Raw genomic sequence first — 23,455 nt, forward strand, 5'->3', positions numbered from 1 at the left:
CTGCTCTCCTAGTGACAAAGCTCATGGGGGCTGAAAGCATATTTTATTCTACAGCGAATATGAATCAGAACTTGAAAAAACACTCATGATTCCACCAGACTGTTTGTCACTTCCAAGCACAGGCCATCCCCTCCCCCGTGCTACTGAACCGACGAATTCCTGTACAATCGGGATCCCCGGGAAATCACAAGAGGGACACCTAGTGGCCGCTGATAGCTCAAAGACAGCTGGTACACCTTCTCACACCTACCTCGTTATTCAGCTTGCTGGAAGAATACATTGCGAATGACCGATTCAAGAGTGCAAGGGAGAAGAGTGCTCCAAAGTAGATGTATACATCGCAGCCGGGTTTTCCAGCAATTTACCTTTCTGATGAGCTGGTACTGCACTTTACGCCCACATAGAGCACCTGACTGGGTGGGGGACTGCGTGCGCATGAAGGTGGCTGAGGGCAATGGGAGCAAAGCAACCTGGGACACAGGGGACCCAGCCCCTTTCCTCTGCTTTCGTCTATAGGTCAGGGTGCCTTTTTAAGGACCTTCGATTAAAAAAAGCTGAGCTGCGTGGACAAATTACGCACGTCTACGAGGGATCTTCCCTGACCGGGAATCGAACCCGGGCCGCGGCGGTGAAAGCGCCGAATCCTAGCCACTAGACCACCAGGGAGGAGATGCTCTTGTGAGCCTGCCTTGCTCACTTCCTTATTGTGACTAAGCTAACTCCACTGTATAGATTGCCCATAAAGTACGAGTGGGGAAAAGTTAGGTGTCACACAGTGTGTTTGTCATAAGCAATTACCTTTATCCTCCTGCAAAAGCCTTTTTACTCTGCAATCACCTCTTGCTGGACAGCCTGCGCTGGAGCAGCCAGCATGAAAAGGGAGCTGAGTAAGGCAGGGCCTAGGGTCTCACCAGGGTGGCCGAGTGGTTAAGGCGTTGGACTTAAGATCCAATGGACAGTTGTCCGCATGGGTTCGAGCCCCATCCCTGGTATGGGTTTTCAGCGGGTGTGTAGGAACTTGCAGATGCTTTTTTAAAGCATTTTCCTCTGCCCTCCTCACCCTCCCAGTGCCCTTCCTTAACAGTCCCAATTCACGTCTCAGCTGTGGGGTCTGCTGCTACTCTGCACTTAGCATGGATGCTTCCCAAAGCAATGCAGTGCCACCTACGCAGAGCCCCTGCTTAGAGAAATACACCTCCTATGTCTTTTCCCACTGAAGGGAGCAGGAGGAAGTACTTGCTTCCTGGGGAACATGGGCCTGCCAGTGGAATTTGTTAACCCGCCTCTTGCGGATTTCTCCCCTTTCTTTGATTTACACCTGCAGGCTCTCCCTTGCCATCGGAGCAGGATCTGCTGATGCAGGCCCGGCTGGATCAAATGTGCAAAGGCTTGTCCCCAGGCCTCGGGAAAAAATTGAGCAGAGATTCCCGCCTCCGCCTCCGCCTCCTCTTGCCTTCCGAACGGGCTTCCAAACGGGCAATGCCCTGACGGGTCCCCCACGCCCCATCCTGCCCATGCCCACACCCCTGTATATGAGGGTGACCCATGTCCCTCACCCTCCATGCTCGAACGGAAGACACGTGTGTCCTGAGGGGAGCGCCAGACAGGCATTTCTCCGGCCAGGCAGACCCCTGCAGCACCCGTTAAGCTCCAAAGCCTGTACATTCCCAAGATGCCACTGGTCACTATGCAAATCAGACAGCCCTGGCCACACCCTCTCCGCCGCTGGGCTCTGCTGCTTTCGGTACGTGCAGCTCAGCTTTCTATTACCCTGAACCAGACTTCCGTTTCAGCAAAAAGGTGGGTTGCAGTGCGTCCGGGATGCCATTTGGAGATAAAGCCTGCGGCCCTGTCAAAGATGACTTCCTGCCGCACACCATGTGGTCAGAAGCCTACGAAAAGAAGCGCACCTCGGAATACAGAATCTCACTTCCTCAAGAGCCTTGCACAAGAGATTTTCCTCCCGCCGAGGAAAGCAACTCAAAGGGAACCTTGCGAAAATCAAATTAGGAGCCAGATTGCGGGATGCTAGGCAAACTGTTTGTCAGAAAAGCAAATTCATTTTGAGAAGCCCTGACCTGCGGGAAGGAAAAGCATTCAAGGGCAGAAGAAGGACTGTTCCCTGACCGGGAATCGAACCCAGGCCGCGGTGGTGAGAGCGCCGAATCCTAACCACTAGACCACCAGGGAACCCACAGCCATACTGCAAAAGTTCCTACACTGCTCTCCTAGTGACAAAGCTCATGGGGGCTGAAAGCATATTTTATTCTACAGCGAATATGAATCAGAACTTGAAAAAACACTCATGATTCCACCAGACTGTTTGTCACTTCCAAGCACAGGCCATCCCCTCCCCCGTGCTACTGAACCGACGAATTCCTGTACAATCGGGATCCCCGGGAAATCACAAGAGGGACACCTAGTGGCCGCTGATAGCTCAAAGACAGCTGGTACACCTTCTCACACCTACCTCGTTATTCAGCTTGCTGGAAGAATACATTGCGAATGACCGATTCAAGAGTGCAAGGGAGAAGAGTGCTCCAAAGTAGATGTATACATCGCAGCCGGGTTTTCCAGCAATTTACCTTTCTGATGAGCTGGTACTGCACTTTACGCCCACATAGAGCACCTGACTGGGTGGGGGACTGCGTGCGCATGAAGGTGGCTGAGGGCAATGGGAGCAAAGCAACCTGGGACACAGGGGACCCAGCCCCTTTCCTCTGCTTTCGTCTATAGGTCGGGGTGCCTTTTTAAGGACCTTCGATTAAAAAAAGCTGAGCTGCGTGGACAAATTACGCACGTCTACGTCTTAGAGAGATCTTCCCTGACCGGGAATCGAACCCGGGCCGCGGCGGTGAAAGCGCCAAATCCTAGCCACTAGACCACCAGGGAGGAGATGCTCTTGTGAGCCTGCCTTGCTCACTTCCTTATTGTGACTAAGCTAACTCCACTGTATAGATTGCCCATAAAGTACGAGTGGGGAAAAGTTAGGTGTCACACAGTGTGTTTGTCATAAGCAATTACCTTTATCCTCCTGCAAAAGCCTTTTTACTCTGCAATCACCTCTTGCTGGACAGCCTGCGCTGGAGCAGCCAGCATGAAAAGGGAGCTGAGTAAGGCAGGGCCTAGGGTCTCACCAGGGTGGCCGAGTGGTTAAGGCGTTGGACTTAAGATCCAATGGACAGTTGTCCGCATGGGTTCGAGCCCCATCCCTGGTATGGGTTTTCAGCGGGTGTGTAGGAACTTGCAGATGCTTTTGTAAAGCATTTTCCTCTGCCCTCCTCACCCTCCCAGTGCCCTTCCTTAACAGTCCCAATTCACGTCTCAGCTGTGGGGTCTGCTGCTACTCTGCACTTAGCATGGATGCTTCCCAAAGCAATGCAGTGCCACCTACGCAGAGCCCCTGCTTAGAGAAATACACCTCCTATGTCTTTTCCCACTGAAGGGAGCAGGAGGAAGTACTTGCTTCCTGGGGAACATGGGCCTGCCACTGGAATTTGTTAACCCGCCTCTTGCGGATTTCTCCCCTTTCTTTGATTTACACCTGCAGGCTCTCCCTTGCCATCGGAGCAGGATCTGCTGATGCAGGCCCGGCAGGATCAAATGTGCAAAGGCTTGTCCCCAGGCCTCGGGAAAAAATTGAGCAGAGATTCCCACCTCCGCCTCCTCTTGCCTTCCGAACGGGCTTCCAAACGGGCAATGCCCTGACGGGTCCCCCACGCCCCATCCTGCCCATGCCCACACCCCTGTATATGAGGGTGACCCATGTCCCTCACCCTCCATGCTCGAACGGAAGACACGTGTGTCCTGAGGGGAGCGCCAGACAGGCATTTCTCCGGCCAGGCAGACCCCTGCAGCACCCGTTAGGCTCCAAAGCCTGTACATTCCCAAGATGCCACTGGTCACTATGCAAATCAGACAGCCCTGGCCACACCCTCTCCGCCGCTGGGCTCTGCTGCTTTCGGTACGTGCAGCTCAGCTTTTTCTTACCCTGAACCAGACTTCCATTTCAGCAAAAAGGTGGGTTGCAGTGGGTCCGGGATGCCATTTGGAGACAAAGCCTGCGGCCCTGTCAAAGATGACTTCCTGCCGCACACCATGTGGTCAGAAGCCTACGAAAAGAAGCGCACCTCGGAATACAGAATCTCACTTCCTCAAGAGCCTTGCACAAGAGATTTTCCTCCCGCCGAGGAAAGCAACTCAAAGGGAACCTTGCGAAAATCAAATTAGGAGCCAGATTGCGGGATGCTAGGCAAACTGTTTGTCAGAAAAGCAAATTCATTTTGAGAAGCCCTGACCTGCGGGAAGGAAAAGCATTCAAGGGCAGAAGAAGGACTGTTCCCTGACCGGGAATCGAACCCGGGCCGCGGCGGTGAGAGCGCAGAATCCTAACCACTAGACCACCAGGGAACCCACAGCCATACAGCAAAAGTTCCTACACTGCTCTCCTAGTGACAAAGCTCATGGGGGCTGAAAGCATATTTTATTCTACAGCGAATATGAATCAGAACTTGAAAAAACACTCATGATTCCACCAGACTGTTTGTCACTTCCAAGCACAGGCCATCCCCTCCCCCGTGCTACTGAACCGACGAATTCCTGTACAATCGGGATCCCCGGGAAATCACAAGAGGGACACCTAGTGGCCGCTGATAGCTCAAAGACAGCTGGTACACCTTCTCACACCTACCTCGTTATTCAGCTTGCTGGAAGAATACATTGCGAATGACCGATTCAAGAGTGCAAGGGAGAAGAGTGCTCCAAAGTAGATGTATACATCGCAGCCGGGTTTTCCAGCAATTTACCTTTCTGATGAGCTGGTACTGCACTTTACGCCCACATAGAGCACCTGACTGGGTGGGGGACTGCGTGCGCATGAAGGTGGCTGAGGGCAATGGGAGCAAAGCAACCTGGGACACAGGGGACCCAGCCCCTTTCCTCTGCTTTCGTCTATAGGTCAGGGTGCCTTTTTAAGGACGTTCGATTAAAAAAAGCTGAGCTGCGTGGACAAATTACGCACGTCTACGAGGGATCTTCCCTGACCGGGAATCGAACCCGGGCCGCGGCGGTGAAAGCGCCGAATCCTAGCCACTAGACCACCAGGGAGGAGATGCTCTTATGAGCCTGCCTTGCTCACTTCCTTATTGTGACTAAGCTAACTCCACTGTATAGATTGCCCATAAAGTACGAGTGGGGAAAAGTTAGGTGTCACACAGTGTGTTTGTCATAAGCAATTACCTTTATCCTCCTGCAAAAGCCTTTTTACTCTGCAATCACCTCTTGCTGGACAGCCTGCGCTGGAGCAGCCAGCATGAAAAGGGAGCTGAGTAAGGCAGGGCCTAGGGTCTCACCAGGGTGGCCGAGTGGTTAAGGCGTTGGACTTAAGATCCAATGGACAGTTGTCCGCATGGGTTCGAGCCCCATCCCTGGTATGGGTTTTCAGCGGGTGTGTAGGAACTTGCAGATGCTTTTTTAAAGCATTTTCCTCTGCCCTCCTCACCCTCCCAGTGCCCTTCCTTAACAGTCCCAATTCACGTCTCAGCTGTGGGGTCTGCTGCTACTCTGCACTTAGCATGGATGCTTCCCAAAGCAATGCAGTGCCACCTACGCAGAGCCCCTGCTTAGAGAAATACACCTCCTATGTCTTTTCCCACTGAAGGGAGCAGGAGGAAGTACTTGCTTCCTGGGGAACATGGGCCTGCCAGTGGAATTTGTTAACCCGCCTCTTGCGGATTTCTCCCCTTTCTTTGATTTACACCTGCAGGCTCTCCCTTGCCATCGGAGCAGGATCTGCTGATGCAGGCCCGGCTGGATCAAATGTGCAAAGGCTTGTCCCCAGGCCTCGGGAAAAAATTGAGCAGAGATTCCCGCCTCCGCCTCCGCCTCCTCTTGCCTTCCGAACGGGCTTCCAAACGGGCAATGCCCTGACGGGTCCCCCACGCCCCATCCTGCCCATGCCCACACCCCTGTATATGAGGGTGACCCATGTCCCTCACCCTCCATGCTCGAACGGAAGACACGTGTGTCCTGAGGGGAGCGCCAGACAGGCATTTCTCCGGCCAGGCAGACCCCTGCAGCACCCGTTAAGCTCCAAAGCCTGTACATTCCCAAGATGCCACTGGTCACTATGCAAATCAGACAGCCCTGGCCACACCCTCTCCGCCGCTGGGCTCTGCTGCTTTCGGTACGTGCAGCTCAGCTTTCTATTACCCTGAACCAGACTTCCGTTTCAGCAAAAAGGTGGGTTGCAGTGCGTCCGGGATGCCATTTGGAGATAAAGCCTGCGGCCCTGTCAAAGATGACTTCCTGCCGCACACCATGTGGTCAGAAGCCTACGAAAAGAAGCGCACCTCGGAATACAGAATCTCACTTCCTCAAGAGCCTTGCACAAGAGATTTTCCTCCCGCCGAGGAAAGCAACTCAAAGGGAACCTTGCGAAAATCAAATTAGGAGCCAGATTGCGGGATGCTAGGCAAACTGTTTGTCAGAAAAGCAAATTCATTTTGAGAAGCCCTGACCTGCGGGAAGGAAAAGCATTCAAGGGCAGAAGAAGGACTGTTCCCTGACCGGGAATCGAACCCGGGCCGCGGCGGTGAGAGCGCAGAATCCTAACCACTAGACCACCAGGGAACCCAGAGCCATACAGCAAAAGTTCCTACACTGCTCTCCTAGTGACAAAGCTCATGGGGGCTGAAAGCATATTTTATTCTACAGCGAATATGAATCAGAACTTGAAAAAACACTCATGATTCCACCAGACTGTTTGTCACTTCCAAGCACAGGCCATCCCCTCCCCCGTGCTACTGAACCGACGAATTCCTGTACAATCGGGATCCCCGGTAAATCACAAGAGGGACACCTAGTGGCCGCTGATAGCTCAAAGACAGCTGGTACACCTTCTCACACCTACCTCGTTATTCAGCTTGCTGGAAGAATACATTGCGAATGACCGATTCAAGAGTGCAAGGGAGAAGAGTGCTCCAAAGTAGATGTATACATCGCAGCCGGGTTTTCCAGCAATTTACCTTTCTGATGAGCTGGTACTGCACTTTACGCCCACATAGAGCACCTGACTGGGTGGGGGACTGCGTGCGCATGAAGGTGGCTGAGGGCAATGGGAGCAAAGCAACCTGGGACACAGGGGACCCAGCCCCTTTCCTCTGCTTTCGTCTATAGGTCGGGGTGCCTTTTTAAGGACCTTCGATTAAAAAAAGCTGAGCTGCGTGGACAAATTACGCACGTCTACGTCTTAGAGGGATCTTCCCTGACCAGGAATCGAACCCGGGCCGCGGCGGTGAAAGCGCCGAATCCTAGCCACTAGACCACCAGGGAGGAGATGCTCTTGTGAGCCTGCCTTGCTCACTTCCTTATTGTGACTAAGCTAACTCCACTGTATAGATTGCCCATAAAGTACGAGTGGGGAAAAGTTAGGTGTCACACAGTGTGTTTGTCATAAGCAATTACCTTTATCCTCCTGCAAAAGCCTTTTTACTCTGCAATCACCTCTTGCTGGACAGCCTGCGCTGGAGCAGCCAGCATGAAAAGGGAGCTGAGTAAGGCAGGGCCTAGGGTCTCACCAGGGTGGCCGAGTGGTTAAGGCGTTGGACTTAAGATCCAATGGACAGTTGTCCGCATGGGTTCGAGCCCCATCCCTGGTATGGGTTTTCAGCGGGTGTGTAGGAACTTGCAGATGCTTTTTTAAAGCATTTTCCTCTGCCCTCCTCACCCTCCCAGTGCCCTTCCTTAACAGTCCCAATTCACGTCTCAGCTGTTGGGTCTGCTGCTACTCTGCACTTAGCATGGATGCTTCCCAAAGCAATGCAGTGCCACCTACGCAGAGCCCCTGCTTAGAGAAATACACCTCCTATGTCTTTTCCCACTGAAGGGAGCAGGAGGAAGTACTTGCTTCCTGGGGAACATGGGCCTGCCACTGGAATTTGTTAACCCGCCTCTTGCGGATTTCTCCCCTTTCTTTGATTTACACCTGCAGGCTCTCCCTTGCCATCGGAGCAGGATCTGCTGATGCAGGCCCGGCTGGATCAAATGTGCAAAGGCTTGTCCCCAGGCCTCGGGAAAAAATTGAGCAGAGATTCCCGCCTCCGCCTCCGCCTCCTCTTGCCTTCCAAACGGGCTTCCAAACGGGCAATGCCCTGACGGGTCCCCCACGCCCCATCCTGCCCATGCCCACACCCCTGTATATGAGGGTGACCCATGTCCCTCACCCTCCATGCTCGAACGGAAGACACGTGTGTCCTGAGGGGAGCGCCAGACAGGCATTTCTCCGGCCAGGCAGACCCCTGCAGCACCCGTTAGGCTCCAAAGCCTGTACATTCCCAAGATGCCACTGGTCACTATGCAAATCAGACAGCCCTGGCCACACACTCTCCGCCGCTGGGCTCTGCTGCTTTCGGTACGTGCAGCTCAGCTTTTTCTTACCCTGAACCAGACTTCCGTTTCAGCAAAAAGGTGGGTTGCAGTGGGTCCGGGATGCCATTTGGAGACAAAGCCTGCGGCCCTGTCAAAGATGACTTCCTGCCGCACACCATGTGGTCAGAAGCCTACGAAAAGAAGCGCACCTCGGAATACAGAATCTCACTTCCTCAAGAGCCTTGCACAAGAGATTTTCCTCCCGCCGAGGAAAGCAACTCAAAGGGAACCTTGCGAAAATCAAATTAGGAGCCAGATTGCGGGATGCTAGGCAAACTGTTTGTCAGAAAAGCAAATTCATTTTGAGAAGCCCTGACCTGCGGGAAGGAAAAGCATTCAAGGGCAGAAGAAGGACTGTTCCCTGACCGGGAATCGAACCCGGGCCGCGGCGGTGAGAGCGCCGAATCCTAACCACTAGACCACCAGGGAACCCACAGCCATACAGCAAAAGTTCCTACACTGCTCTCCTAGTGACAAAGCTCATGGGGGCTGAAAGCATATTTTATTCTACAGCGAATATGAATCAGAACTTGAAAAAACACTCATGATTCCACCAGACTGTTTGTCACTTCCAAGCACAGGCCATCCCCTCCCCCGTGCTACTGAACCGACGAATTCCTGTACAATCGGGATCCCCGGGAAATCACAAGAGGGACACCTAGTGGCCGCTGATAGCTCAAAGACAGCTGGTACACCTTCTCACACCTACCTCGTTATTCAGCTTGCTGGAAGAATACATTGCGAATGACCGATTCAAGAGTGCAAGGGAGAAGAGTGCTCCAAAGTAGATGTATACATCGCAGCCGGGTTTTCCAGCAATTTACCTTTCTGATGAGCTGGTACTGCACTTTACGCCCACATAGAGCACCTGACTGGGTGGGGGACTGCGTGCGCATGAAGGTGGCTGAGGGCAATGGGAGCAAAGCAACCTGGGACACAGGGGACCCAGCCCCTTTCCTCTGCTTTCGTCTATAGGTCGGGGTGCCTTTTTAAGGACCTTCGATTAAAAAAAGCTGAGCTGCGTGGACAAATTACGCACGTCTACGTCTTAGAGGGATCTTCCCTGACCGGGAATCGAACCCGGGCCGCGGCGGTGAAAGCGCCGAATCCTAGCCACTTGACCACCAGGGAGGAGATGCTCTTGTGAGCCTGCCTTGCTCACTTCCTTATTGTGACTAAGCTAACTCCACTGTATAGATTGCCCATAAAGTACGAGTGGGGAAAAGTTAGGTGTCACACAGTGTGTTTGTCATAAGCAATTACCTTTATCCTCCTGCAAAAGCCTTTTTACTCTGCAATCACCTCTTGCTGGACAGCCTGCGCTGGAGCAGCCAGCATGAAAAGGGAGCTGAGTTAGGCAGGGCCTAGGGTCTCACCAGGGTGGCCGAGTGGTTAAGGCGTTGGACTTAAGATCCAATGGACAGTTGTCCGCATGGGTTCGAGCCCCATCCCTGGTATGGGTTTTCAGCGGGTGTGTAGGAACTTGCAGATGCTTTTTTAAAGCATTTTCCTCTGCCCTCCTCACCCTCCCAGTGCCCTTCCTTAACAGTCCCAATTCACGTCTCAGCTGTGGGGTCTGCTGCTACTCTGCACTTAGCATGGATGCTTCCCAAAGCAATGCAGTGCCACCTACGCAGAGCCCCTGCTTAGAGAAATACACCTCCTATGTCTTTTCCCACTGAAGGGAGCAGGAGGAAGTACTTGCTTCCTGGGGAACATGGGCCTGCCACTGGAATTTGTTAACCCGCCTCTTGCGGATTTCTCCCCTTTCTTTGATTTACACCTGCAGGCTCTCCCTTGCCATCGGAGCAGGATCTGCTGATGCAGGCCCGGCTGGATCAAATGTGCAAAGGCTTGTCCCCAGGCCTCGGGAAAAAATTGAGCAGAGATTCCCGCCTCCGCCTCCGCCTCCTCTTGCCTTCCGAACGGGCTTCCAAACGGGCAATGCCCTGACGGGTCCCCCACGCCCCATCCTGCCCATGCCCACACCCCTGTATATGAGGGTGACCCATGTCCCTCACCCTCCATGCTCGAACGGAAGACACGTGTGTCCTGAGGGGAGCGCCAGACAGGCATTTCTCCGGCCAGGCAGACCCCTGCAGCACCCGTTAGGCTCCAAAGCCTGTACATTCCCAAGATGCCACTGGTCACTATGCAAATCAGACAGCCCTGGCCACACCCTCTCCGCCGCTGGGCTCTGCTGCTTTCGGTACGTGCAGCTCAGCTTTTTCTTACCCTGAACCAGACTTCCGTTTCAGCAAAAAGGTGGGTTGCAGTGGGTCCGGGATGCCATTTGGAGACAAAGCCTGCGGCCCTGTCAAAGATGACTTCCTGCCGCACACCATGTGGTCAGAAGCCTACGAAAAGAAGCGCACCTCGGAATACAGAATCTCACTTCCTCAAGAGCCTTGCACAAGAGATTTTCCTCCCGCCGAGGAAAGCAACTCAAAGGGAACCTTGCGAAAATCAAATTAGGAGCCAGATTGCGGGATGCTAGGCAAACTGTTTGTCAGAAAAGCAAATTCATTTTGAGAAGCCCTGACCTGCGGGAAGGAAAAGCATTCAAGGGCAGAAGAAGGACTGTTCCCTGACCGGGAATCGAACCCGGGCCGCGGCGGTGAGAGCGCCGAATCCTAACCACTAGACCACCAGGGAACCCACAGCCATACAGCAAAAGTTCCTACACTGCTCTCCTAGTGACAAAGCTCATGGGGGCTGAAAGCATATTTTATTCTACAGCGAATATGAATCAGAACTTGAAAAAACACTCATGATTCCACCAGACTGTTTGTCACTTCCAAGCACAGGCCATCCCCTCCCCCGTGCTACTGAACCGACGAATTCCTGTACAATCGGGATCCCCGGGAAATCACAAGAGGGACACCTAGTGGCCGCTGATAGCTCAAAGACAGCTGGTACACCTTCTCACACCTACCTCGTTATTCAGCTTGCTGGAAGAATACATTGCGAATGACCGATTCAAGAGTGCAAGGGAGAAGAGTGCTCCAAAGTAGATGTATACATCGCAGCCGGGTTTTCCAGCAATTTACCTTTCTGATGAGCTGGTACTGCACTTTACGCCCACATAGAGCACCTGACTGGGTGGGGGACTGCGTGCGCATGAAGGTGGCTGAGGGCAATGGGAGCAAAGCAACCTGGGACACAGGGGACCCAGCCCCTTTCCTCTGCTTTCGTCTATAGGTCAGGGTGCCTTTTTAAGGACCTTCGATTAAAAAAAGCTGAGCTGCGTGGACAAATTACGCACGTCTACGAGGGATCTTCCCTGACCGGGAATCGAACCCGGGCCGCGGCGGTGAAAGCGCCGAATCCTAGCCACTAGACCACCAGGGAGGAGATGCTCTTGTGAGCCTGGCTTGCTCACTTCCTTATTGTGACTAAGCTAACTCCACTGTATAGATTGCCCATAAAGTACGAGTGGGGAAAAGTTAGGTGTCACACAGTGTGTTTGTCATAAGCAATTACCTTTATCCTCCTGCAAAAGCCTTTTTACTCTGCAATCACCTCTTGCTGGACAGCCTGCGCTGGAGCAGCCAGCATGAAAAGGGAGCTGAGTAAGGCAGGGCCTAGGGTCTCACCAGGGTGGCCGAGTGGTTAAGGCGTTGGACTTAAGATCCAATGGACAGTTGTCCGCATGGGTTCGAGCCCCATCCCTGGTATGGGTTTTCAGCGGGTGTGTAGGAACTTGCAGATGCTTTTTTAAAGCATTTTCCTCTGCCCTCCTCACCCTCCCAGTGCCCTTCCTTAACAGTCCCAATTCACGTCTCAGCTGTGGGGTCTGCTGCTACTCTGCACTTAGCATGGATGCTTCCCAAAGCAATGCAGTGCCACCTACGCAGAGCCCCTGCTTAGAGAAATACACCTCCTATGTCTTTTCCCACTGAAGGGAGCAGGAGGAAGTACTTGCTTCCTGGGGAACATGGGCCTGCCAGTGGAATTTGTTAACCCGCCTCTTGCGGATTTCTCCCCTTTCTTTGATTTACACCTGCAGGCTCTCCCTTGCCATCGGAGCAGGATCTGCTGATGCAGGCCCGGCTGGATCAAATGTGCAAAGGCTTGTCCCCAGGCCTCGGGAAAAAATTGAGCAGAGATTCCCGCCTCCGCCTCCGCCTCCTCTTGCCTTCCGAACGGGCTTCCAAACGGGCAATGCCCTGACGGGTCCCCCACGCCCCATCCTGCCCATGCCCACACCCCTGTATATGAGGGTGACCCATGTCCCTCACCCTCCATGCTCGAACGGAAGACACGTGTGTCCTGAGGGGAGCGCCAGACAGGCATTTCTCCGGCCAGGCAGACCCCTGCAGCACCCGTTAAGCTCCAAAGCCTGTACATTCCCAAGATGCCACTGGTCACTATGCAAATCAGACAGCCCTGGCCACACCCTCTCCGCCGCTGGGCTCTGCTGCTTTCGGTACGTGCAGCTCAGCTTTCTATTACCCTGAACCAGACTTCCGTTTCAGCAAAAAGGTGGGTTGCAGTGCGTCCGGGATGCCATTTGGAGATAAAGCCTGCGGCCCTGTCAAAGATGACTTCCTGCCGCACACCATGTGGTCAGAAGCCTACGAAAAGAAGCGCACCTCGGAATACAGAATCTCACTTCCTCAAGAGCCTTGCACAAGAGATTTTCCTCCCGCCGAGGAAAGCAACTCAAAGGGAACCTTGCGAAAATCAAATTAGGAGCCAGATTGCGGGATGCTAGGCAAACTGTTTGTCAGAAAAGCAAATTCATTTTGAGAAGCCCTGACCTGCGGGAAGGAAAAGCATTCAAGGGCAGAAGAAGGACTGTTCTCTGACCGGGAATCGAACCCAGGCCGCGGTGGTGAGAGCGCCGAATCCTAACCACTAGACCACCAGGGAACCCACAGCCATACTGCAAAAGTTCCTACACTGCTCTCCTAGTGACAAAGCTCATGGGGGCTGAAAGCATATTTTATTCTACAGCGAATATGAATCAGAACTTGAAAAAACACTCATGATTCCACCAGACTGTTTGTCACTTCCAAGCACAGGCCATCCCCTCCCCCGTGCTACTGAACCGACGAATTCCTGTACAATCGGGATCCCCGGGAAATCACAAGAGGGACAGCTAGTGGCCGCTGATAGCTCAAAGACAGCTGGTACACCTTCTCACACCTACCTCGTTATTCAGCTTGCTGGAAGAATACATTGCGAATGACCGATTCAAGAGTGCAAGGGAGAAGAGTGCTCCAAAGTAGATGTATACATCGCAGCCGGGTTTTCCAGCAATTTACCTTTCTGATGAGCTGGTACTGCACTTTACGCCCACATAGAGCACCTGACTGGGTGGGGGACTGCGTGCGCATGAAGGTGGCTGAGGGCAATGGGAGCAAAGCAACCTGGGACACAGGGGACCCAGCCCCTTTCCTCTGCTTTCGTCTATAGGTCGGGGTGCCTTTTTAAGGACCTTCGATTAAAAAAAGCTGAGCTGCGTGGACAAATTACGCACGTCTACGTCTTAGAGAGATCTTCCCTGACCGGGAATCGAACCCGGGCCGCGGCGGTGAAAGCGCCAAATCCTAGCCACTAGACCACCAGGGAGGAGATGCTCTTGTGAGCCTGCCTTGCTCACTTCCTTATTGTGACTAAGCTAACTCCACTGTATAGATTGCCCATAAAGTACGAGTGGGGAAAAGTTAGGTGTCACACAGTGTGTTTGTCATAAGCAATTACCTTTATCCTCCTGCAAAAGCCTTTTTACTCTGCAATCACCTCTTGCTGGACAGCCTGCGCTGGAGCAGCCAGCATGAAAAGGGAGCTGAGTAAGGCAGGGCCTAGGGTCTCACCAGGGTGGCCGAGTGGTTAAGGCGTTGGACTTAAGATCCAATGGACAGTTGTCCGCATGGGTTCGAGCCCCATCCCTGGTATGGGTTTTCAGCGGGTGTGTAGGAACTTGCAGATGCTTTTGTAAAGCATTTTCCTCTGCCCTCCTCACCCTCCCAGTGCCCTTCCTTAACAGTCCCAATTCACGTCTCAGCTGTGGGGTCTGCTGCTACTCTGCACTTAGCATGGATGCTTCCCAAAGCAATGCAGTGCCACCTACGCAGAGCCCCTGCTTAGAGCAATACACCTCCTATGTCTTTTCCCACTGAAGGGAGCAGGAGGAAGTACTTGCTTCCTGGGGAACATGGGCCTGCCACTGGAATTTGTTAACCCGCCTCTTGCGGATTTCTCCCCTTTCTTTGATTTACACCTGCAGGCTCTCCCTTGCCATCGGAGCAGGATCTGCTGATGCAGGCCCGGCTGGATCAAATGTGCAAAGGCCTGTCCCCAGGCCTCGGGAAAAAATTGAGCAGAGATTCCCACCTCCGCCTCCTCTTGCCTTCCGAACGGGCTTCCAAACGGGCAATGCCCTGACGGGTCCCCCACGCCCCATCCTGCCCATGCCCACACCCCTGTATATGAGGGTGACCCATGTCCCTCACCCTCCATGCTCGAACGGAAGACACGTGTGTCGTGAGGGGAGCGCCAGACAGGCATTTCTCCGGCCAGGCAGACCCCTGCAGCACCCGTTAGGCTCCAAAGCCTGTACATTCCCAAGATGCCACTGGTCACTATGCAAATCAGACAGCCCTGGCCACACCCTCTCCGCCGCTGGGCTCTGCTGCTTTCGGTACGTGCAGCTCAGCTTTTTCTTACCCTGAACCAGACTTCCGTTTCAGCAAAAAGGTGGGTTGCAGTGGGTCCGGGATGCCATTTGGAGACAAAGCCTGCGGCCCTGTCAAAGATGACTTCCTGCCGCACACCATGTGGTCAGAAGCCTACGAAAAGAAGCGCACCTCGGAATACAGAATCTCACTTCCTCAAGAGCCTTGCACAAGAGATTTTCCTCCCGCCGAGGAAAGCAACTCAAAGGGAACCTTGCGAAAATCAAATTAGGAGCCAGATTGCGGGATGCTAGGCAAACTGTTTGTCAGAAAAGCAAATTCATTTTGAGAAGCCCTGACCTGCGGGAAGGAAAAGCATTCAAGGGCAGAAGAAGGACTGTTCCCTGACCGGGAATCGAACCCGGGCCGCGGCGGTGAGAGCGCCGAATCCTAACCACTAGACCACCAGGGAACCCACAGCCATACAGCAAAAGTTCCTACACTGCTCTCCTAGTGACAAAGCTCATGGGGGCTGAAAGCATATTTTATTCTACAGCGAATATGAATCAGAACTTGAAAAAACACTCATGATTCCACCAGACTGTTTGTCACTTCCAAGCACAGGCCATCCCCTCCCCCGTGCTACTGAACCGACGAATTCCTGTACAATCGGGATCCCCGGGAAATCACAAGAGGGACACCTAGTGGCCGCTGATAGCTCAAAGACAGCTGGTACACCTTCTCACACCTACCTCGTTATTCAGCTTGCTGGAAGAATACATTGCGAATGACCGATTCAAGAGTGCAAGGGAGAAGAGTGCTCCAAAGTAGATGTATACATCGCAGCCGGGTTTTCCAGCAATTTACCTTTCTGATGAGCTGGTACTGCACTTTACGCCCACATAGAGCACCTGACTGGGTGGGGGACTGCGTGCGCATGAAGGTGGCTGAGGGCAATGGGAGCAAAGCAACCTGGGACACAGGGGACCCAGCCCCTTTCCTCTGCTTTCGTCTATAGGTCAGGGTGCCTTTTTAAGGACCTTCGATTAAAAAAAGCTGAGCTGCGTGGACAAATTACGCACGTCTACGAGGGATCTTCCCTGACCGGGAATCGAACCCGGGCCGCGGCGGTGAAAGCGCCGAATCCTAGCCACTAGACCACCAGGGAGGAGATGCTCTTGTGAGCCTGCCTTGCTCACTTCCTTATTGTGACTAAGCTAACTCCACTGTATAGATTGCCCATAAAGTACGAGTGGGGAAAAGTTAGGTGTCACACAGTGTGTTTGTCATAAGCAATTACCTTTATCCTCCTGCAAAAGCCTTTTTACTCTGCAATCACCTCTTGCTGGACAGCCTGCGCTGGAGCAGCCAGCATGAAAAGGGAGCTGAGTAAGGCAGGGCCTAGGGTCTCACCAGGGTGGCCGAGTGGTTAAGGCGTTGGACTTAAGATCCAATGGACAGTTGTCCGCATGGGTTCGAGCCCCATCCCTGGTATGGGTTTTCAGCGGGTGTGTAGGAACTTGCAGATGCTTTTTTAAAGCATTTTCCTCTGCCCTCCTCACCCTCCCAGTGCCCTTCCTTAACAGTCCCAATTCACGTCTCAGCTGTGGGGTCTGCTGCTACTCTGCACTTAGCATGGATGCTTCCCAAAGCAATGCAGTGCCACCTACGCAGAGCCCCTGCTTAGAGAAATACACCTCCTATGTCTTTTCCCACTGAAGGGAGCAGGAGGAAGTACTTGCTTCCTGGGGAACATGGGCCTGCCAGTGGAATTTGTTAACCCGCCTCTTGCGGATTTCTCCCCTTTCTTTGATTTACACCTGCAGGCTCTCCCTTGCCATCGGAGCAGGATCTGCTGATGCAGGCCCGGCTGGATCAAATGTGCAAAGGCTTGTCCCCAGGCCTCGGGAAAAAATTGAGCAGAGATTCCCGCCTCCGCCTCCGCCTCCTCTTGCCTTCCGAACGGGCTTCCAAACGGGCAATGCCCTGACGGGTCCCCCACGCCCCATCCTGCCCATGCCCACACCCCTGTATATGAGGGTGACCCATGTCCCTCACCCTCCATGCTCGAACGGAAGACACGTGTGTCCTGAGGGGAGCGCCAGACAGGCATTTCTCCGGCCAGGCAGACCCCTGCAGCACCCGTTAAGCTCCAAAGCCTGTACATTCCCAAGATGCCACTGGTCACTATGCAAATCAGACAGCCCTGGCCACACCCTCTCCGCCGCTGGGCTCTGCTGCTTTCGGTACGTGCAGCTCAGCTTTCTATTACCCTGAACCAGACTTCCGTTTCAGCAAAAAGGTGGGTTGCAGTGCGTCCGGGATGCCATTTGGAGATAAAGCCTGCGGCCCTGTCAAAGATGACTTCCTGCCGCACACCATGTGGTCAGAAGCCTACGAAAAGAAGCGCACCTCGGAATACAGAATCTCACTTCCTCAAGAGCCTTGCACAAGAGATTTTCCTCCCGCCGAGGAAAGCAACTCAAAGGGAACCTTGCGAAAATCAAATTAGGAGCCAGATTGCGGGATGCTAGGCAAACTGTTTGTCAGAAAAGCAAATTCATTTTGAGAAGCCCTGACCTGCGGGAAGGAAAAGCATTCAAGGGCAGAAGAAGGACTGTTCCCTGACCGGGAATCGAACCCAGGCCGCGGTGGTGAGAGCGCCGAATCCTAACCACTAGACCACCAGGGAACCCACAGCCATACTGCAAAAGTTCCTACACTGCTCTCCTAGTGACAAAGCTCATGGGGGCTGAAAGCATATTTTATTCTACAGCGAATATGAATCAGAACTTGAAAAAACACTCATGATTCCACCAGACTGTTTGTCACTTCCAAGCACAGGCCATCCCCTCCCCCGTGCTACTGAACCGACGAATTCCTGTACAATCGGGATCCCCGGGAAATCACAAGAGGGACACCTAGTGGCCGCTGATAGCTCAAAGACAGCTGGTACACCTTCTCACACCTACCTCGTTATTCAGCTTGCTGGAAGAATACATTGCGAATGACCGATTCAAGAGTGCAAGGGAGAAGAGTGCTCCAAAGTAGATGTATACATCGCAGCCGGGTTTTCCAGCAATTTACCTTTCTGATGAGCTGGTACTGCACTTTACGCCCACATAGAGCACCTGACTGGGTGGGGGACTGCGTGCGCATGAAGGTGGCTGAGGGCAATGGGAGCAAAGCAACCTGGGACACAGGGGACCCAGCCCCTTTCCTCTGCTTTCGTCTATAGGTCGGGGTGCCTTTTTAAGGACCTTCGATTAAAAAAAGCTGAGCTGCGTGGACAAATTACGCACGTCTACGTCTTAGAGAGATCTTCCCTGACCGGGAATCGAACCCGGGCCGCGGCGGTGAAAGCGCCAAATCCTAGCCACTAGACCACCAGGGAGGAGATGCTCTTGTGAGCCTGCCTTGCTCACTTCCTTATTGTGACTAAGCTAACTCCACTGTATAGATTGCCCATAAAGTACGAGTGGGGAAAAGTTAGGTGTCACACAGTGTGTTTGTCATAAGCAATTACCTTTATCCTCCTGCAAAAGCCTTTTTACTCTGCAATCACCTCTTGCTGGACAGCCTGCGCTGGAGCAGCCAGCATGAAAAGGGAGCTGAGTAAGGCAGGGCCTAGGGTCTCACCAGGGTGGCCGAGTGGTTAAGGCGTTGGACTTAAGATCCAATGGACAGTTGTCCGCATGGGTTCGAGCCCCATCCCTGGTATGGGTTTTCAGCGGGTGTGTAGGAACTTGCAGATGCTTTTGTAAAGCATTTTCCTCTGCCCTCCTCACCCTCCCAGTGCCCTTCCTTAACAGTCCCAATTCACGTCTCAGCTGTGGGGTCTGCTGCTACTCTGCACTTAGCATGGATGCTTCCCAAAGCAATGCAGTGCCACCTACGCAGAGCCCCTGCTTAGAGAAATACACCTCCTATGTCTTTTCCCACTGAAGGGAGCAGGAGGAAGTACTTGCTTCCTGGGGAACATGGGCCTGCCACTGGAATTTGTTAACCCGCCTCTTGCGGATTTCTCCCCTTTCTTTGATTTACACCTGCAGGCTCTCCCTTGCCATCGGAGCAGGATCTGCTGATGCAGGCCCGGCAGGATCAAATGTGCAAAGGCTTGTCCCCAGGCCTCGGGAAAAAATTGAGCAGAGATTCCCACCTCCGCCTCCTCTTGCCTTCCGAACGGGCTTCCAAACGGGCAATGCCCTGACGGGTCCCCCACGCCCCATCCTGCCCATGCCCACACCCCTGTATATGAGGGTGACCCATGTCCCTCACCCTCCATGCTCGAACGGAAGACACGTGTGTCCTGAGGGGAGCGCCAGACAGGCATTTCTCCGGCCAGGCAGACCCCTGCAGCACCCGTTAGGCTCCAAAGCCTGTACATTCCCAAGATGCCACTGGTCACTATGCAAATCAGACAGCCCTGGCCACACCCTCTCCGCCGCTGGGCTCTGCTGCTTTCGGTACGTGCAGCTCAGCTTTTTCTTACCCTGAACCAGACTTCCATTTCAGCAAAAAGGTGGGTTGCAGTGGGTCCGGGATGCCATTTGGAGACAAAGCCTGCGGCCCTGTCAAAGATGACTTCCTGCCGCACACCATGTGGTCAGAAGCCTACGAAAAGAAGCGCACCTCGGAATACAGAATCTCACTTCCTCAAGAGCCTTGCACAAGAGATTTTCCTCCCGCCGAGGAAAGCAACTCAAAGGGAACCTTGCGAAAATCAAATTAGGAGCCAGATTGCGGGATGCTAGGCAAACTGTTTGTCAGAAAAGCAAATTCATTTTGAGAAGCCCTGACCTGCGGGAAGGAAAAGCACTCAAGGGCAGAAGAAGGACTGTTCCCTGACCGGGAATCGAACCCGGGCCGCGGCGGTGAGAGCACAGAATCCTAACCACTAGACCACCAGGGAACCCACAGCCATACAGCAAAAGTTCCTACACTGCTCTCCTAGTGACAAAGCTCATGGGGGCTGAAAGCATATTTTATTCTACAGCGAATATGAATCAGAACTTGAAAAAACACTCATGATTCCACCAGACTGTTTGTCACTTCCAAGCACAGGCCATCCCCTCCCCCGTGCTACTGAACCGACGAATTCCTGTACAATCGGGATCCCCGGGAAATCACAAGAGGGACACCTAGTGGCCGCTGATAGCTCAAAGACAGCTGGTACACCTTCTCACACCTACCTCGTTATTCAGCTTGCTGGAAGAATACATTGCGAATAACCGATTCAAGAGTGCAAGGGAGAAGAGTGCTCCAAAGTAGATGTATACATCGCAGCCGGGTTTTCCAGCAATTTACCTTTCTGATGAGCTGGTACTGCACTTTACGCCCACATAGAGCACCTGACTGGGTGGGGGACTGCGTGCGCATGAAGGTGGCTGAGGGCAATGGGAGCAAAGCAACCTGGGACACAGGGGACCCAGCCCCTTTCCTCTGCTTTCGTCTATAGGTCAGGGTGCCTTTTTAAGGACGTTCGATTAAAAAAAGCTGAGCTGCGTGGACAAATTACGCACGTCTACGAGGGATCTTCCCTGACCGGGAATCGAACCCGGGCCGCGGCGGTGAAAGCGCCGAATCCTAGCCACTAGACCACCAGGGAGGAGATGCTCTTGTGAGCCTGCCTTGCTCACTTCCTTATTGTGACTAAGCTAACTCCACTGTATAGATTGCCCATAAAGTACGAGTGGGGAAAAGTTAGGTGTCACACAGTGTGTTTGTCATAAGCAATTACCTTTATCCTCCTGCAAAAGCCTTTTTACTCTGCAATCACCTCTTGCTGGACAGCCTGCGCTGGAGCAGCCAGCATGAAAAGGGAGCTGAGTAAGGCAGGGCCTAGGGTCTCACCAGGGTGGCCGAGTGGTTAAGGCGTTGGACTTAAGATCCAATGGACAGTTGTCCGCATGGGTTCGAGCCCCATCCCTGGTATGGGTTTTCAGCGGGTGTGTAGGAACTTGCAGATGCTTTTTTAAAGCATTTTCCTCTGCCCTCCTCACCCTCCCAGTGCCCTTCCTTAACAGTCCCAATTCACGTCTCAGCTGTGGGGTCTGCTGCTACTCTGCACTTAGCATGGATGCTTCCCAAAGCAATGCAGTGCCACCTACGCAGAGCCCCTGCTTAGAGAAATACACCTCCTATGTCTTTTCCCACTGAAGGGAGCAGGAGGAAGTACTTGCTTCCTGGGGAACATGGGCCTGCCAGTGGAATTTGTTAACCCGCCTCTTGCGGATTTCTCCCCTTTCTTTGATTTACACCTGCAGGCTCTCCCTTGCCATCGGAGCAGGATCTGCTGATGCAGGCCCGGCTGGATCAAATGTGCAAAGGCTTGTCCCCAGGCCTCGGGAAAAAATTGAGCAGAGATTCCCGCCTCCGCCTCCGCCTCCTCTTGCCTTCCGAACGGGCTTCCAAACGGGCAATGCCCTGACGGGTCCCCCACGCCCCATCCTGCCCATGCCCACACCCCTGTATATGAGGGTGACCCATGTCCCTCACCCTCCATGCTCGAACGGAAGACACGTGTGTCCTGAGGGGAGCGCCAGACAGGCATTTCTCCGGCCAGGCAGACCCCTGCAGCACCCGTTAAGCTCCAAAGCCTGTACATTCCCAAGATGCCACTGGTCACTATGCAAATCAGACAGCCCTGGCCACACCCTCTCCGCCGCTGGGCTCTGCTGCTTTCGGTACGTGCAGCTCAGCTTTCTATTACCCTGAACCAGACTTCCGTTTCAGCAAAAAGGTGGGTTGCAGTGCGTCCGGGATGCCATTTGGAGATAAAGCCTGCGGCCCTGTCAAAGATGACTTCCTGCCGCACACCATGTGGTCAGAAGCCTACGAAAAGAAGCGCACCTCGGAATACAGAATCTCACTTCCTCAAGAGCCTTGCACAAGAGATTTTCCTCCCGCCGAGGAAAGCAACTCAAAGGGAACCTTGCGAAAATCAAATTAGGAGCCAGATTGCGGGATGCTAGGCAAACTGTTTGTCAGAAAAGCAAATTCATTTTGAGAAGCCCTGACCTGCGGGAAGGAAAAGCATTCAAGGGCAGAAGAAGGACTGTTCCCTGACCGGGAATCGAACCCAGGCCGCGGTGGTGAGAGCGCCGAATCCTAACCACTAGACCACCAGGGAACCCACAGCCATACTGCAAAAGTTCCTACACTGCTCTCCTAGTGACAAAGCTCATGGGGGCTGAAAGCATATTTTATTCTACAGCGAATATGAATCAGAACTTGAAAAAACACTCATGATTCCACCAGACTGTTTGTCACTTCCAAGCACAGGCCATCCCCTCCCCCGTGCTACTGAACCGACGAATTCCTGTACAATCGGGATCCCCGGGAAATCACAAGAGGGACACCTAGTGGCCGCTGATAGCTCAAAGACAGCTGGTACACCTTCTCACACCTACCTCGTTATTCAGCTTGCTGGAAGAATACATTGCGAATGACCGATTCAAGAGTGCAAGGGAGAAGAGTGCTCCAAAGTAGATGTATACATCGCAGCCGGGTTTTCCAGCAATTTACCTTTCTGATGAGCTGGTACTGCACTTTACGCCCACATAGAGCACCTGACTGGGTGGGGGACTGCGTGCGCATGAAGGTGGCTGAGGGCAATGGGAGCAAAGCAACCTGGGACACAGGGGACCCAGCCCCTTTCCTCTGCTTTCGTCTATAGGTCGGGGTGCCTTTTTAAGGACCTTCGATTAAAAAAAGCTGAGCTGCGTGGACAAATTACGCACGTCTACGTCTTAGAGAGATCTTCCCTGACCGGGAATCGAACCCGGGCCGCGGCGGTGAAAGCGCCAAATCCTAGCCACTAGACCACCAGGGAGGAGATGCTCTTGTGAGCCTGCCTTGCTCACTTCCTTATTGTGACTAAGCTAACTCCACTGTATAGATTGCCCATAAAGTACGAGTGGGGAAAAGTTAGGTGTCACACAGTGTGTTTGTCATAAGCAATTACCTTTATCCTCCTGCAAAAGCCTTTTTACTCTGCAATCACCTCTTGCTGGACAGCCTGCGCTGGAGCAGCCAGCATGAAAAGGGAGCTGAGTAAGGCAGGGCCTAGGGTCTCACCAGGGTGGCCGAGTGGTTAAGGCGTTGGACTTAAGATCCAATGGACAGTTGTCCGCATGGGTTCGAGCCCCATCCCTGGTATGGGTTTTCAGCGGGTGTGTAGGAACTTGCAGATGCTTTTGTAAAGCATTTTCCTCTGCCCTCCTCACCCTCCCAGTGCCCTTCCTTAACAGTCCCAATTCACGTCTCAGCTGTGGGGTCTGCTGCTACTCTGCACTTAGCATGGATGCTTCCCAAAGCAATGCAGTGCCACCTACGCAGAGCCCCTGCTTAGAGAAATACACCTCCTATGTCTTTTCCCACTGAAGGGAGCAGGAGGAAGTACT

General features: G+C 53.3%; 14 non-coding genes across 14 annotated transcripts; 11 read left to right on the forward strand and 3 right to left on the reverse strand.

Annotated features, from left to right (window-relative positions):
- Window positions 1-909: 909 nt before the first annotated feature.
- TRNAL-UAA (transfer RNA leucine (anticodon UAA)) lies at window positions 910-992 on the forward strand. Its single transcript has one exon. It is a non-coding gene; the product is annotated as a tRNA-Leu (tRNA).
- A 2,143-nt stretch (window positions 993-3,135) lies between these two features.
- Window positions 3,136-3,218, forward strand: TRNAL-UAA (transfer RNA leucine (anticodon UAA)). Its single transcript has one exon. It is a non-coding gene; the product is annotated as a tRNA-Leu (tRNA).
- A 2,131-nt stretch (window positions 3,219-5,349) lies between these two features.
- Window positions 5,350-5,432, forward strand: TRNAL-UAA (transfer RNA leucine (anticodon UAA)). The gene has a single exon. It is a non-coding gene; the product is annotated as a tRNA-Leu (tRNA).
- Window positions 5,433-7,575: 2,143 nt separating this feature from the next.
- TRNAL-UAA (transfer RNA leucine (anticodon UAA)) lies at window positions 7,576-7,658 on the forward strand. The gene has a single exon. It is a non-coding gene; the product is annotated as a tRNA-Leu (tRNA).
- Window positions 7,659-8,784: 1,126 nt separating this feature from the next.
- TRNAE-CUC (transfer RNA glutamic acid (anticodon CUC)) lies at window positions 8,785-8,856 on the reverse strand. Its single transcript has one exon. It is a non-coding gene; the product is annotated as a tRNA-Glu (tRNA).
- Window positions 8,857-9,801: 945 nt separating this feature from the next.
- TRNAL-UAA (transfer RNA leucine (anticodon UAA)) lies at window positions 9,802-9,884 on the forward strand. The gene has a single exon. It is a non-coding gene; the product is annotated as a tRNA-Leu (tRNA).
- A 1,126-nt stretch (window positions 9,885-11,010) lies between these two features.
- On the reverse strand, window positions 11,011-11,082 carry TRNAE-CUC (transfer RNA glutamic acid (anticodon CUC)). Its single transcript has one exon. It is a non-coding gene; the product is annotated as a tRNA-Glu (tRNA).
- A 939-nt stretch (window positions 11,083-12,021) lies between these two features.
- Window positions 12,022-12,104, forward strand: TRNAL-UAA (transfer RNA leucine (anticodon UAA)). The gene has a single exon. It is a non-coding gene; the product is annotated as a tRNA-Leu (tRNA).
- Window positions 12,105-14,247: 2,143 nt separating this feature from the next.
- Window positions 14,248-14,330, forward strand: TRNAL-UAA (transfer RNA leucine (anticodon UAA)). Its single transcript has one exon. It is a non-coding gene; the product is annotated as a tRNA-Leu (tRNA).
- A 1,120-nt stretch (window positions 14,331-15,450) lies between these two features.
- On the reverse strand, window positions 15,451-15,522 carry TRNAE-CUC (transfer RNA glutamic acid (anticodon CUC)). Its single transcript has one exon. It is a non-coding gene; the product is annotated as a tRNA-Glu (tRNA).
- A 939-nt stretch (window positions 15,523-16,461) lies between these two features.
- TRNAL-UAA (transfer RNA leucine (anticodon UAA)) lies at window positions 16,462-16,544 on the forward strand. Its single transcript has one exon. It is a non-coding gene; the product is annotated as a tRNA-Leu (tRNA).
- A 2,143-nt stretch (window positions 16,545-18,687) lies between these two features.
- On the forward strand, window positions 18,688-18,770 carry TRNAL-UAA (transfer RNA leucine (anticodon UAA)). Its single transcript has one exon. It is a non-coding gene; the product is annotated as a tRNA-Leu (tRNA).
- Window positions 18,771-20,901: 2,131 nt separating this feature from the next.
- TRNAL-UAA (transfer RNA leucine (anticodon UAA)) lies at window positions 20,902-20,984 on the forward strand. Its single transcript has one exon. It is a non-coding gene; the product is annotated as a tRNA-Leu (tRNA).
- A 2,143-nt stretch (window positions 20,985-23,127) lies between these two features.
- Window positions 23,128-23,210, forward strand: TRNAL-UAA (transfer RNA leucine (anticodon UAA)). The gene has a single exon. It is a non-coding gene; the product is annotated as a tRNA-Leu (tRNA).
- Window positions 23,211-23,455: the final 245 nt, after the last annotated feature.

This window comes from Triturus cristatus, chromosome 5_2 (assembly GCF_964204655.1).
Source record: "Triturus cristatus chromosome 5_2, aTriCri1.1, whole genome shotgun sequence".
NCBI lineage: Eukaryota > Metazoa > Chordata > Amphibia > Caudata > Salamandridae > Triturus > Triturus cristatus.